The following is a 13900-nucleotide window of genomic DNA, read 5'->3' as shown; positions in this document are numbered from 1 at the left end:
GGACAACAAGTGTTCAAACTAAAATGTTCTGTGGATGTTGATTGGGGAGGTGACATTGATAGTAGGAGGTCAACCGACAAATATGTTGTTTCCTTATATTGATGAGCTATGAGTTGGATGAGCAAGAGGCAGAGCACGGTTGCTTTATCTACTACTGAGGTAGAGTACATGGTCCTTACTCATGCTGTTAAGGAAATAATTTGACTATGCAAATTGTGTAAAGAGCTTGGTTTTACATCGTACAACCACACGTTAATTGGAGAAGGAATGATGCTCCGCAGGGCGTCTCTCGTCTTCCTTCTTCTCCTACTTTTTTCTTCTCACACAACCATCTCTTCGAAAGTTGCCACCGTTTGCCAGACGAGTAATGGTAAGCATTTCAATTTCTATAGATGCATGCAAAATGAGCAAAACACAAATCATGGGTTGACCGGATAAACCGCTCAAAGTAATGATTGAGAATAGTCGCTTATGCGGAAAGTGATTATAGGTGATACAAAAGAAATCGATTTCACGTTAATGTTCTTTTAGAATTCGAAGTTTGAAGATAATAATGTCTAATGTAGAGATTAAGTAAATGCACGTATTCAGCAGGAAGCAATTTTGACGAGACGACGGTGAGCAAGATCATTGTCTGTGGAAGTCAATCTCGGCATGGCCCTTCAAAGGACCAACCTTAGAAGCCATGCTCGCCATTGTGAATCTTTCGAATGATTCTCGATTATTAATTTTTCAGTTTGATCGCTCCTAATATTTGTTGGTGTTATAAAGAAATAAATAATTTGCTTTCTTTTCTCTCCATGGTTAATTAGGGTTTTCCACCTCCTTTTGTTCATGGAGCTCAAATGATTTCTTCGAATACACTGCGAATGGGAAAAAATTTAAATTGATTTGTTAATTGAAATGATATCCCTATACCTTTTTGCCAAATCTAGATATATAATTTCATGCTCCCGAACCCGAAGTACCACATATTCATTGTGCAACCCAATCATTGCATTTCAAGTCTTATCTATTTGAGTGAAAATATGATATTCGCAACAGTTTGAATATTTTGATTTGGCTTGAGCTGACAGTAATGCCATGTTCCGAAAGCACATAAAAGTTTTTCGGAGTGAGATCTCAAATTTGATCTTATTCAGCATGACCTCTTGTAATTCTCTTGAAATTCGACGACAAATAAGTGAACAAAACATTAAGAAACCCACTAACCCATGGAATAGGTGTTCGTGCCCATTACCGCGGTCCCACCGGCATGTTAGAAGCCAAGAATTTTCTCCACATAATTAACAAATGTCCAAAGCACAAGCTGGCCAGAGATCTGCTCACAACATAGCTCAAGTTTGTGATCTCATGAAAAACAATATGACTCCTTTATCATTGGGTTATCATGCTCGATGGTTCCAATTTGTTCGGTTCACTGCATATCTTAAGAAGCGCATTGTCTAGGATAAACAACTCCAGCTTGGTCTCCACTTAAAAAGAAAACTAATTCCGATGCAAGAGTAGACCTTTGAGGAAATTTTGTCAGTGATTTCAAAGTGCATAGATGCCCAGCCAAGCACCGCATGAATTCCCTTTTCAACATACGTGCTGCAAAAAGGACCTCACATTGTCGCCGGAGTAAATCCTTATTTATATTAGCAAATTGTCACAGTTAATCGATTTTTCCCTTCGGGTGGTGACGTAGAGGGTTCTTGAACTTTTTCAATTTGTGCAGTGTAGTCCTTAGACATTTTTTATGCAACCGGGTCATTGAACTTTGTATTTGTCTGTTCATGCTCGTCTTTCCGTTAAATACCTAGACGGAAATGCTGAGATAACATCCATGTTTGCCTTACATGTGTATTATCATTTCAAATAATTGTCAATAGGGAATTAAAGAGAATATAATAAAAAGGAACCTACAGAAAGTCATGAATAGAGCGAAGGGGAATGCAGACGTTGCGCTGTGTAACAATGGCAATGCCAAGCCATCGGCAAGGGTCTTGCAATCCTTGTCGACGGCTGGGCATTGCCGCCGCCTCGAATCACCTCCAAATGCACATACTCGGACTGAGAGAGGATTGGACAGAGATACTCAGGCAGGTTCGAATTGACCTAAGCCTATCTTTGTTCTGGTAGGTGGGTGGCTGAACCTCGTGGCCCTCCGCGCCACTTCCGCCATCCTCCTCCGCCATGTCCGCCACCATCGATTGCTGACGCCTTTTTTTTTTTGTTTTTTCTTTCAAATTTCTCTGTTAAGAAAAATTAACTTCATATATTTTTTTAATTTTCTAAATTTGTAAAAGCCACATTGACACTATGTTGTTCCCACGTAAGCACTTAACGGCTATTTGACTCCACATTGACATTTTCATCCGAGCATATGATAGAAGGACAACAATCGAACATATTCAAGGACACGATTGTAAAAGAAAATAAAAATATAGAGACGACATTGCACAAATAAAAAAGGCTAGGGACACCAATGCCACAAATATCACCTTTTCTTTAAATGTATGAGGAAGCGAGCTTTAATACTTGACTTTGGTAAATAAATCTTGATATATGAACGTTATCTTATAATTAAGTTGATTCTTCTATTTATGCCACAATACAAAGTCAAGTTGACTTATTGACCGTCTACCTTGACTTCCGCCTCGTCCTTTCTTTTCACCGTTCTTATCTGAATTCGTTCTTGCAAGACCGACTCAGCTCACTCCAATGACAACTCCGATCGGTCAGAGCAACCAGTCAAAAAAATTTCGTACGCTACGAGCATGCTTCCTATTTCATCTTAACTATTTAATAGCGTGAGTCTCACATGAGACTCAAATAATTTGATGTCTTCGTTTGTTTCGCGAAAAATATGACATTTTTGAAAAATATTTTCCACGAAGTCATTTTCTAGGAAAATGACCATATTTTCCGGTGTTCGGCTAAAACCTGAAAAAGACTTGGAAAATATTTTCCGCCATTCGGTATGGAAAATTTGATTTGATTTTCTTCCTTGCACTCTTTTTAATAATTTTTTATTTTTAAAAATTCCAAATTTTAACTTTTAAATATTTTAAATATTTCTTTTCTTTTCTCTTTTTTTTTTCTTTTCTTCTTTCCCTGCCGATCGCTGGCCACCACGACAGTCAGTGACCGACCACAGGCGAGGCTTGGCCTTGCTCGCCCAAAGCCGGCGACCTCGAGCGAGGCCGAGCCTTGCCTCGCCAGATCTGGCGAGGCATCGACCTTAGGCTGGCCTCACTCGCCCGAAGCCAATGACCTCTGGCATGGCCTAGCCTCGCCTTGCTAGCATCGAGCGAGGCCTCGCTCGAGCTCGCAGGCCTTGGGTGAGCGAGGCCGAGCATGGCCGGATCGGGCGAGACCGAGCCTCGCCTGTGGCTAGTTGCCGGCCGTCGCCATGGCCGGTGACCGGCCAGAGAAGAAGGTCCCAAAAAGAGAAAAGAAAAAGAAAAAATATAATTTAAAATTCAATTTAAAAAAAAGAAAATTTAAATAATTAAAATGAGTAGTTAAAGAATGAGTTTTCCTCTTTTTGAAAGGAGGAAAACATTTTCCACACTTTGAAGGTGTTTTGTCCATTGAGGGAAGATGTTTTTCATGGTTAGTTTATTTTCCATGAAACGAACGCCGGAAAATCCGAAAAATATTTTCCCGGAAGTTATTTTCCGTTAAACGAACGGAGTTAGCCCACATACAAACAATATATGCAATTGTCACTCACAATCAATCTACCGGGTCCATCACGATGTAATGCACCCTTTGGTCAGAGAGAGAGACTTTAATTATATGTACAAGGCATTATCTTTCATCCATGTTTTCAAAGTCGGTTGGCAGCGAAATGTTTGAATTAATTATTCAATGCGAAATGTTTGCATTATCAATAATAATTTATATTTAAATATTTTTTTGCACGATGAAAGTATTTTTCCTTTGTTCATATTTAAAAGCGATAAAAGTAATCTTTTTTAGGAAAATATATTTCAAATAATTCATTTTTCGCGAAATAAACGGAGCCTAAAATTAAGCCGATTCTTTTTTTTTTTGTATGCCACAATTAAATCAAGTTGATATATCTACCATTGACCTCGACTTCCTCCTCGTCCTTTCTTTTCATTTCCTTTTCTAGAATTGTTCCTGCATGACCGGCTCAGCTCACGCCAATCTGAGATCCGTGAGCCCATCCCACCTCAAACAGGCATTGAGTAACGTCGGCATCACCTAGAATTCGAATGCGGTACCTACAATTCTTGCTCGCAACCAATTTACTGGTCCGTCACGTGGAATGGATCCTTTGGTCCAAGAGAGGCACGGCACATAGAAAAACGAGGGACTTAAGGCTCCGTTTATTTCGCGAAAAATATTTTCCGGGTTTTCCGGTGTTCGGGGCGGAAGATAAACTACCCGCAGAAAATATTTTCCCTCAATGAGTGAAAACATGTTCAAAAGTAAGGAAAATGTTTTCCTCTTTTTGATAAGAGGAAAATATTTTCCCCCACCTTCTTTCATCATTTATTATCTTTTTTCTTTTTTCTTCTTCTTTCTCTTTTCTATCTTCTACTTAGGCCGGTCGCCGGCCACGGCGGCGGCTAGCGACCGGCCACAGGTGAGCTCGAGCCTCGCCCGAGGTAGCCAGAGCCTCGCCGATGTCTGGCGACCTCGAGCGAGGCTCGAGCCTCGCCCAGCTCATCGGATCCAGCGAGGCCCGAGCGAGCTCGGCCTCGCCACTGGCTGACGAGCTCAAGCCTTGTCGGCCTGTGGCGAGGCTCGAGCTCGCCTGTGGCTGGCCGGCGACCGGCCGGAGAAGAAGAAGAAAGAAAAAGAAGTAAAACAAAAACAAAAAAAAAGAATATTAAAAAATGTTAAAAGTATTGCAAAGAGAAAAATCTTTCCCATACCGAACAACGGAAAATATTTTCTAAGACTTTTTAAGATTTTAGCCGAACACTAGAAAATTATGCCATTTTCTAGGAAAATGGCTTTCTGAAAAATATTTTTCAAAAACATAATATTTTTCGCGAAACGAACGGAGCCCATGGACAATGCACAATTTTTCCACAAGAAGATGCTCATCCGTGCTTTTAAAGTCGGTCAGGGGCGAGACTTTTGAACCACAATACACGGCATATCATCAACTCCATGCGGTCGACGTTATTATATATAGCACTCTCATTCCTTCCATGTATAATCATAAACTCAAAGAGTACATCGTACGACCACACATTGATTAGAGAAAGAATGATGCTTCCCAAGGCCTCTCTCGTCTTCCTTCTTTTCCTAGTCCTTATTTCATCTAGCAAGATCATCTCTTCAAGAGTCGCCGATGCCCGCCCGATGAGCAATGGTGAGCACTATCTCTATACACGCATGCAAAACGAGAAAGCACAAAACGTGGGTCGACCACATAAATTGCCGACGTAACGATCAAGAACAATCGCTTTTGAGAGAAGCGATCGTAGGGGGGTAGAAAAGAAACCGATCCCGCATTTTGCAAGTGATGTTCTTTCCGAATTCGAAGTTTGAAGATGATCATGTCTATACTGGAGACTAACTAACTAAATGCACGTTTTCAGGAGGAAGCAACATCGAAAAGATGGCGGTGAGCGAGATTGCTGTTAGTGGAAGTAAATATCCGCAGGACGGTAGACATTGGCCTGTTAGGGGAAGTGTACCTAGGCTGGACGGTAGACATTAGCCTTAGCATAACCTTTCGAAGCACCTTCCTTTAGAGGCTATGCCTGCCATACAGAATCTTTCAAGCGATTCTTGATTATTAGTTTTTCTAGTTCGGTTGCTCCTAATACTTGGTGGTGTTATTAAGAAATGAATAATTCGCTTTCTATACTCTCCACGGTTAATTAGGGTGTGTGTTCCACGTACTTTTGTTCATGGAGCTCAGATGACTTCTTTGAAGACCCCCGCGATTAGAACGGAAAGAACGCAAGTTGATCGTTTATCGAATCGATATCCCGATGCCTTTTCGCTGAATCTCGATATCTTCAATTTCGTGCTCCCGATCACCGCATGCCGCAGTTTTATCTATTGTTGACACCCGAATTTTAATAATAATAATAAATAAATAAATAATAAATTAAAGTTAAAACAAAAAGAAGAAGAAGAGAAATCGGCAGTAAAAGGCTAATAAAAAGGCCCGGCCCATCACTTGGCAACTACCTCGCGTAGCCCACGCTAGAATCAACTTACATTCTTTGCCCGACTTGGTATTGGGTCAAGCTTATAGAGGTTCATGTCCCCGAGACTTATAACAAAGCCATGTATATTTTTTATCCGACAAGTATCGGGTTTTTATTTCCGCAACTTTACTTCTAGCCTTTTAATACTTTGATGTTTAACTCTCGCACTTTTAATACATTGATTATTTTTTTCCTTTTTAGCATGGTTAGGACAAGCTTTAGGATTATAATAAACTATTAAAAACAATTGCATGAACGCTTAGCAATATCAAATGACTTTTAGGACTCAGAATTGGCAACAAAGGCCGTTTGATCAGTTAGATAAATAATCCTGCCAAGTAAGAGGTACCAAAAGGGCACTATTAGAAACTATTAGTGCAATCAAGTCCCTAAATTTAGAATATTATGGTTGAGTAGAAAGTGAGGCAATCTTCCGTGCCTCACTTGGTTTCTAGCCGACCCCGAAATGCTAGTAGCTACTCCCGTCTCACATAGAATTCTTTAAGATTAATCCGAACTAAAAATGAACCCAACGTCACGCAAGGTAAGGGCCTAGGAGAGCCCGCACCTAATGGAGGGCGTTTGGTCCACCTTTTGGGCATTATCTCTAAACTTATCTTTTCCCTTACACCCCATTATCTCTAAGAGAGTTATTGATAAAGCAACGAATTTGATGGTTCGTAAAGGACTCTCCCACTCAAGCGAGAATATGTGTTATTGTACTTGGTAATCAATTGCATCAAATTTCTTCGCCACTTCTCTCTAGGTGAACGCCAAAGCCACCGGTCACCACTGTCGATGGCTCAAATTTGGCCAAGATCCCATCATTTGGCCAAATTGCTTGTTTTGCTATGAATTAAAGGGTAGGGTGGTGTCACGCCCCGTACCCTATGAACAAGTAACATCACACCGCGGTCGTTAAGAATGTGACTCCCAGGATTCGTCGCCGACCCGTAACCATCGAATAAGAGAATATACGCGGAAGCCAAACGAACACTCCATTCAACTAATATTCAAACGAGATAATAGAGAGAGACAATTTAAACAAACCAACAAACCATTTTATAAACTTAACGTCACATACAGCGATAACATATACAAGCCTTCCTAAAGGCCACAAACTCAGACCATGCATACTCAAAAAGGGATAGGGTGGTCGATCTGCTCCACTACTCTATTCAAAAGAGGAGCTCCAAAAAGATAGGGATCTCTAACCCTATTAAAAACCTCCACAGCATCCTGGTGGTGCTCCTGGCGAAGCCGGGTCAGATGCCTCGCTATAAGAACCAGACGGCAAAGGCTCCGATTCAGGTTCTGACCTCTCGGACCACGCCGGGGGTTCTGTAACCATCGGTTCGGACTCAGGATTAACTACAGCTCCATCAGGGGGATCAATCTCCATAAGATCCCACATTCCTAAACCATCGTCAGGGAGAATATCAAATCCCCGGAGAGGACCAAAAGTCTGAGCTCCATCCCTCAGAAACCATGCCATATACTTGTGAGCTGTCAAGTACTGCTCACCATCATCGACCCAAACTATACTCTCATACTTTCGATACTCCCTATCCTCACCAACTGGGTACTCAGTCACCCAATGATCCGTCTCCGTTGGTACCCCGAAACGTAGCGGAGGCTCAGTCATAATCAAGGTCGAGGGTCTGAAATATTTAACAACGGAGAATGAGATAAAATCTCAATAGGTAAACTACCTAAGCCTCGACTAGGGCAATACGTACCTCCGGCACCCTAATCATGCAATTCTAACAAATAGGTTAAGTTCGGGATAAGTACAGCGCAAGTGCCATAACTTTTGTACGGAGGACACTTAAGTGCCATAACTTTTTTTTGGCTCACTTGAGTGCCATAATTTTCAAAAAATGATCACCTAAGTGCCACTTACGAGCTGATCGTAAGGGCCGGAAACTGCGGCTTTTCCGGCCGAACGGTGACCTTCCCGGCGAGGCGAGCACCACCAGCTTGAAGAGGGGGTGTCGGTGAATCATTCCATGGCCTCCGTTAGTCTCGAAATTTCCGTTTTAGCCTCCGTTGACGAAGGTAAAAATGCTTCGTAGTCACACATTTATCGAGCCGATTTGTGTGACTACGAAGCATTTTTACCTTCATCAACGGAGGCTAAAACGGAAATTTCGAGACGAACGGAGGCCATGAAATGATTCACCGACACCCCCTCTTCAATCTGGTGGTGCTCGCCTCGCCGGGAAGGTCACCGATTGGCTTGAAAAGCCGCGGTTTCGGGCCTTCACGACCAACCCCTCTGACAAGCTGGTCGTGAGGGCTCGAAACCGTGGCTTTTCCGGTCGAACGGTGACCTTCCCGGCGAGACGAGCACCACCAGCTTGAAGAGGGGGTGTCGATGAATCATTCCATGGCCTCCGTTCGTCTCGAAATTTCCGTTTTAGCCTCCTTTGACGAAGGTAAAAATGCTTCGTAGTCACACAAATCGGCTCGATAAATTGTGTGGCTACGAAGCATTTTTACCTTCGTCAACGGAGGCTAAAACGGAAATTTCGAGACGAACGGAGGCCATGGAATGATTCATCGACACCCCCTCTTCAAGCCGGTGGTGCTCGCCTTGCCGGGAAGGTCACCGTTCGACCGGAAAAGCCGCGGTTTCGGGCCCTCACGATCAGCTCGTAAGTGGCACTTAGGTGATCATTTTTTTGAAAGTTATGGCACTCAAGTGAGCCAAAAAAAGTTATGGCACTTAAGTGTCCTCCGTACAAAAGTTATGGCACTTGCGCTGTACTTACCCCGGTTAAGTTCGTATCAAACGAACAATGGCACTACATACTATACAAAGTCTCGAATTGCATCACAACCATGGCATACTATCAATATGCATAACAACAATAATAATAATCCAGACATACTCAATCATTCACACGAGTCTCGATTATAAGATGAAATCACTTCGGCCCGTCCCATACCGTGCCTCACAATTTTATCCCATAATCAAGCGCCAAGCATGCCATTTGCACATAACACTCGAAGTTGTCCAGATTATTAACGACCCACCATAGGTCACACCGAACTCCCGCCGATCTTTCGGCATAGCCAGGCATCACCTCACTACTTTGGGCGTGGCAACGTCTGGGATCAAACCCCCCCCCCGACAAATTGGGTACTAGACGGCATTCCATGTAGGAGCATCGATCCGGCCTCCACCGCGATCAGCAATGTCTAGGATCAAACCCCCCGACAAGTCGGGTACCAGACAGCATCCGAACTTCCGCAAGGTATCGTCTAGAACTCGTCTTAGACGGAACTCATCATGGCCATACACTTAAACAACCACGCATTGCCAATTTTAATCTTCCTTAATTAGCCAATGCAAGTGTTTATGACGTGCAATTTACTACGAATAAATATGCCATGAATCGCACTTGTTTTCTTTTAAACGTCAATTTCAACCATACGATCTTTGTTCTAGGCCACAAAATCATCATTCCAACCACACGATCAAGCCATAGTCAACTACTCAGCCATGATTAAATAAATTAACCATACGATTAAACAATTTAACCATGCGATCGGCATTAAACAACTAATCCACCACACGATATAATCGACTAATTAGCCATGCGATGTCAATCAAAGCCACACGATCAACTTCAAATCCCTAATAAGCCATATGATCAAATTATATCACATCCTAATTTAATTTAAACCGTACGACCAAAATTAGCACATAATCATGTTAATTAAGCCCTAAAATTAACATTAACCAATCTAGAATCAATGGGGGCCATATGATCAATGTCCAAATCATCCAATTCAGCCACTACCACATGATTATTGCAGTCACAAGACTAACCCACGAATTTAATTAAAACAACCAATAAACAATCATAACCCACCTGCGCATGGCCAAGTTGGTGAGCGCTTTCCTTCCCTCAGAGAGGTTCTGGGTTCGAATCCCCGCTCGGTTCCGTAATTTAAGTGGGGGCCCTGACGGTGGGTTGCTGGGCTAGTCTCCCCCGAGGTATAGGCGCCCCGATTACCTGTGCGGGCTTGTCCCCGGGGAATGGTGGCGGATCCTCGGTTACCAAAAAAAAAAACAATCATAATTAGCCAAATTAAGCACAATTAGCAACATTAAACATATGCTCAAGCTCAAGTCATATAATCTACCTATCTTAACATTCAAATCAGCCATATAATCATCAAATCCAGCCACCAACAAATCCTCAATTCAGCTTCTATCATAATCCCTAAATTAACCCCTAAAATAACCCATAAATTACCCTAACAACCCCTAAACACTATTCATTGGTAACCTACTAACCTAATCAAGATTTAGGGAGTTACTTACCACTAATCTAAGCTAGAAACCAAGCCCAAACAGCAGCAGCAAGTCACAGCAAGATCTGGAATTTCCGGTGAACGACGGCGGCCAAACGGCGATCCGGCGAACGGCGGCTGATCCGGGCGTGAACGGCGGCTTGGGGCTGGCTCACGGTGGTCCACGGCGGTCCAGGGGTGGTGGTGTGAGGTGCAAGGGTGGTGGACGGCGGTGGTGAGTGAGTCTCGGCCAAGGGGGAGGGAGGGAGAGAGAGAGAGAGAGAAAAATGAAGAGAGAGAGAGAGAGCAAGGAAAAGTGAGGAGAGAGAGAGAGAGGGCTGAACATATCTCTCAAAATGGAGGGCTAGGATGAGTCTTTGGTACCAAAGTATTGATCTAAGGACTAGGAATGCATCTAGCAAAAAGGTTTCTAGAAGGGCAATTATGTAAATAACCAAAAAGGGCAAGGGCAAAGTTGTCCAAGAGGATTTTCGCCACTAGGGTAAAAGTACCATTATGTCCTTACACTCAACAAATAAACTCTAGAATACACGGGGGTAAAATCGTCTTTTCCAATTTCCGAGCCAATTTTCACTTTTTCGAGAATTTCTGGGTAAATCGATAACAAAGCGAGCTTAACGCGGCGACGTCCAATATAATAATTTTGATATCCTAGAAAGTTCGATACCCAAGTTCGGATTCCAATTCTTGGCCAAAATCGATCAAACGCGACTTTCGTATATCTCAAACTAACGGACGGCTTTTAGGGTTTATGCATGTCGACCCGTGGTTGATTTGATATCAATCCACGTTTAAGTTTACTCGAGCCATGGTGACTTCGGTTGTCATGTAATTACGAGGGTCAATCACTAGTTCCGAATTACACGATCGTTAGAAATTGATTTTGGAACGTTCGGAATGCATACAACGGTTAAACGGAATCACCCGTGACTCAATTGTATAACATTGTTAAATTGCTTCATAATCATTATTGGATCGGCCTATAATGGCCCAAAATATCCCCTCGTTAATCCTTTTGGTCGAAGTGTCGATCCAGGTTCGAGTTCTTGGGGTCGTGCGTACCGAAATCCTAACTAGTCATTCCCCAACGGTTAGTATTCTCAAGAATGGCCAATTCCAAGTGAGATATAACAGAAAGTGCATTGATAATAATATCATTTCATAAATCCCGAAAGTGGATCGAAATTCAGTCACAGGTGAACAACCAGCGCGGCTACCCTTGTGGGCGATAGAAGTTAAGGAGTCTCTTTGCATAAGTAACAAATTCACAAAGCACAAGTAAGTTAGAGATCCGCTCAGGACATTACTCGAATTTGTGACCTCCTGGAAAAAAGTACTCTTTCATCACCGAGCTACCAGGGACATTACCAAAAAAGTCCTAAACATATTTAACTTATTCTAATTCAATCATAAACCTTTCAATTTTGTAAATTTTGTCAATGTAGTCCTTTCAGCTAATTTTGGCCAGAAATTGCTGATGTAGATACTAGCATTGCCACGTCTGATGATCGACGCTGACATGGATAGTTTTTTATAAAAAAAAATTTTTCCTACCAATTTTGGCCGGTCACGGTGAGGGTTGACCGACCCTTGCCGGGCTTAGAGTAAGAAGGAAAGTTTCATTTTTAGACTCAAATTCAAGATATATTTTCAATGCATATGTTGATTGATATGCAGATTCATGAACTCCTGAACACCATCAGCTGGGGAATTCTGTTCCCGGTAGGCGCAATGATTGCAACATACTTGAGATTCCTAAGGTTGGGCGATCCATTCTGGTTCTATCTTCACGTCAACTATCAATTTTCTTCATACATCGTCGGAGTGACCGGCCAGGTAATAGGCCTCAATCTCGAGACCAAGTCTAAGGGCGTCGAGTAGTCTTCTCACCGGATATTTTCATGAATAAAAAAAGTTACAGAGACCCGAAAGCCATAATCACTTTAACTTTTATTGATGGGGAAGCGAGCTTTAATATTTGACTTTTGTAAATTTAACCTTAGTATATCAACTCAACGTTATGCTAAACCGGAGTTAACTTACAAAGAAGTCAGTTTTGCCTTGACAAAAATGGACGACAATTGTTATCAACAAAACATTGACCTTCGCCAGCGGACTTTGAAAACACGGCCCTTTGGAAATATGGTGCTCTGTACACAGGAAGTGGACGACAGCTCTTATGAAAACAACATGAACTTCTCAGAAATGGTCCAAGACAGGCTCGGCAAAAACTCATTAAACGAAGCGAGAGACTTCATATGTACCATGCACTGTTTTCACTGTTGGCGGTGAAACGTATGGACCACAATACATGGCTCATCTTCAACTCCGTGGCGTCGACATTGTTATATATAGCACTCTCATTCATTCTATATCTGTATACATTGTACAACCACAAAACAGTCAAGAGAACGCATGATGCTGCCCAAGGCCTCTCTCGTCTTCCTTCTTTTCCTAGTCCTTTCATCCAACACGATCATTTCTTCAAGAGTCGCCGACGCCCGCCAGATGAGCAACGGTGAGCACTATCTCTATGCATGCACGCATAAAGAGAAAGCACAAAACGTGGGTTGACTGGATAAACCGCGGACGTAATGATTACGAACAGTCGTTTTTGAGAGAAGCGATCACAGGGGATACAAAGGAAACCGATTCCGCATTTTGCAAGTGATGTTCTTTTAGAATTCGACGTTTGAAGATGATAATATCTAAACTGGAGACTAACTAAATGCACGTTTTCAGGAGGAAGCAACATCGAAAAGATGGCAGTGAGCAAGATTGCTGTTAGTGGAAGTAAATTTAGGGCGGACGGTATACATTACCCTTAGCATAGCTTTTCGAAGATCCTTCCTAAGAGGCCATGCCTGCCATAGGGAATCTTTCAAGTGATTCTCGATTATTAGTTTTTCTGTTCGGTTGCTCCTAATATTTGTTTGCTTTCTATACCCTCCATGGTTAATTAGGGTTTTCCACGTACTTTTGTTCATGGAGCTCAAATGATTTCTTTGAATACCCTGCGAATAGAAAGAATGTAAATTATTTGTTTATAGAATTGATATCCCTTTGCCTTTTCTCTTAATCTCAGTATCTTTATTTCACGCTCCCGATCACCATATGCCAAGTCTTATCTATTTGAGTAAAAATATGATATTCACAACCATTTTGTATATTCTTATTTGGCTTGAACCGATAGGAACGGACAGTATATTTCGAAGGAACCTAAAAGTTTTTCAAAGAAAGCATATAAATAGCCCATATGAAGAGGTGCGACTCTTACAAAACGGAATGTACTTTGATGGAAGGCACCTATTAATAGCCCATATAAATAGAGTCTAGTCCTCTCTCCACCCAAGAAGAACGAACATTGTATTTTATCCTCCATC

General features: G+C 42.1%; 1 long non-coding RNA gene across 1 annotated transcript; it reads left to right on the top strand.

The window, feature by feature from the left end:
• The first annotated feature begins 12821 nt into the window (after nt 1-12821).
• On the top strand, nt 12822-13588 carry LOC130140518 (uncharacterized). Its single transcript, XR_008818506.1, has 2 exons — nt 12822-13035; nt 13260-13588. It is a non-coding gene; the product is annotated as an uncharacterized LOC130140518 (long non-coding RNA).
• The last annotated feature ends 312 nt before the right edge of the window (nt 13589-13900 follow it).

This window comes from Syzygium oleosum, unplaced genomic scaffold (genome assembly GCF_021117445.2).
Source record: "Syzygium oleosum isolate NSW1041296 unplaced genomic scaffold, Sole_v2.1 Sole_v2.01, whole genome shotgun sequence".
In the NCBI taxonomy this organism is placed as follows: Eukaryota; Viridiplantae; Streptophyta; class Magnoliopsida; order Myrtales; family Myrtaceae; genus Syzygium; species Syzygium oleosum.
The sequence above is the reverse complement of the archived record's forward strand: the minus strand, read 5'-3'. Positions and strand labels throughout refer to the sequence as shown.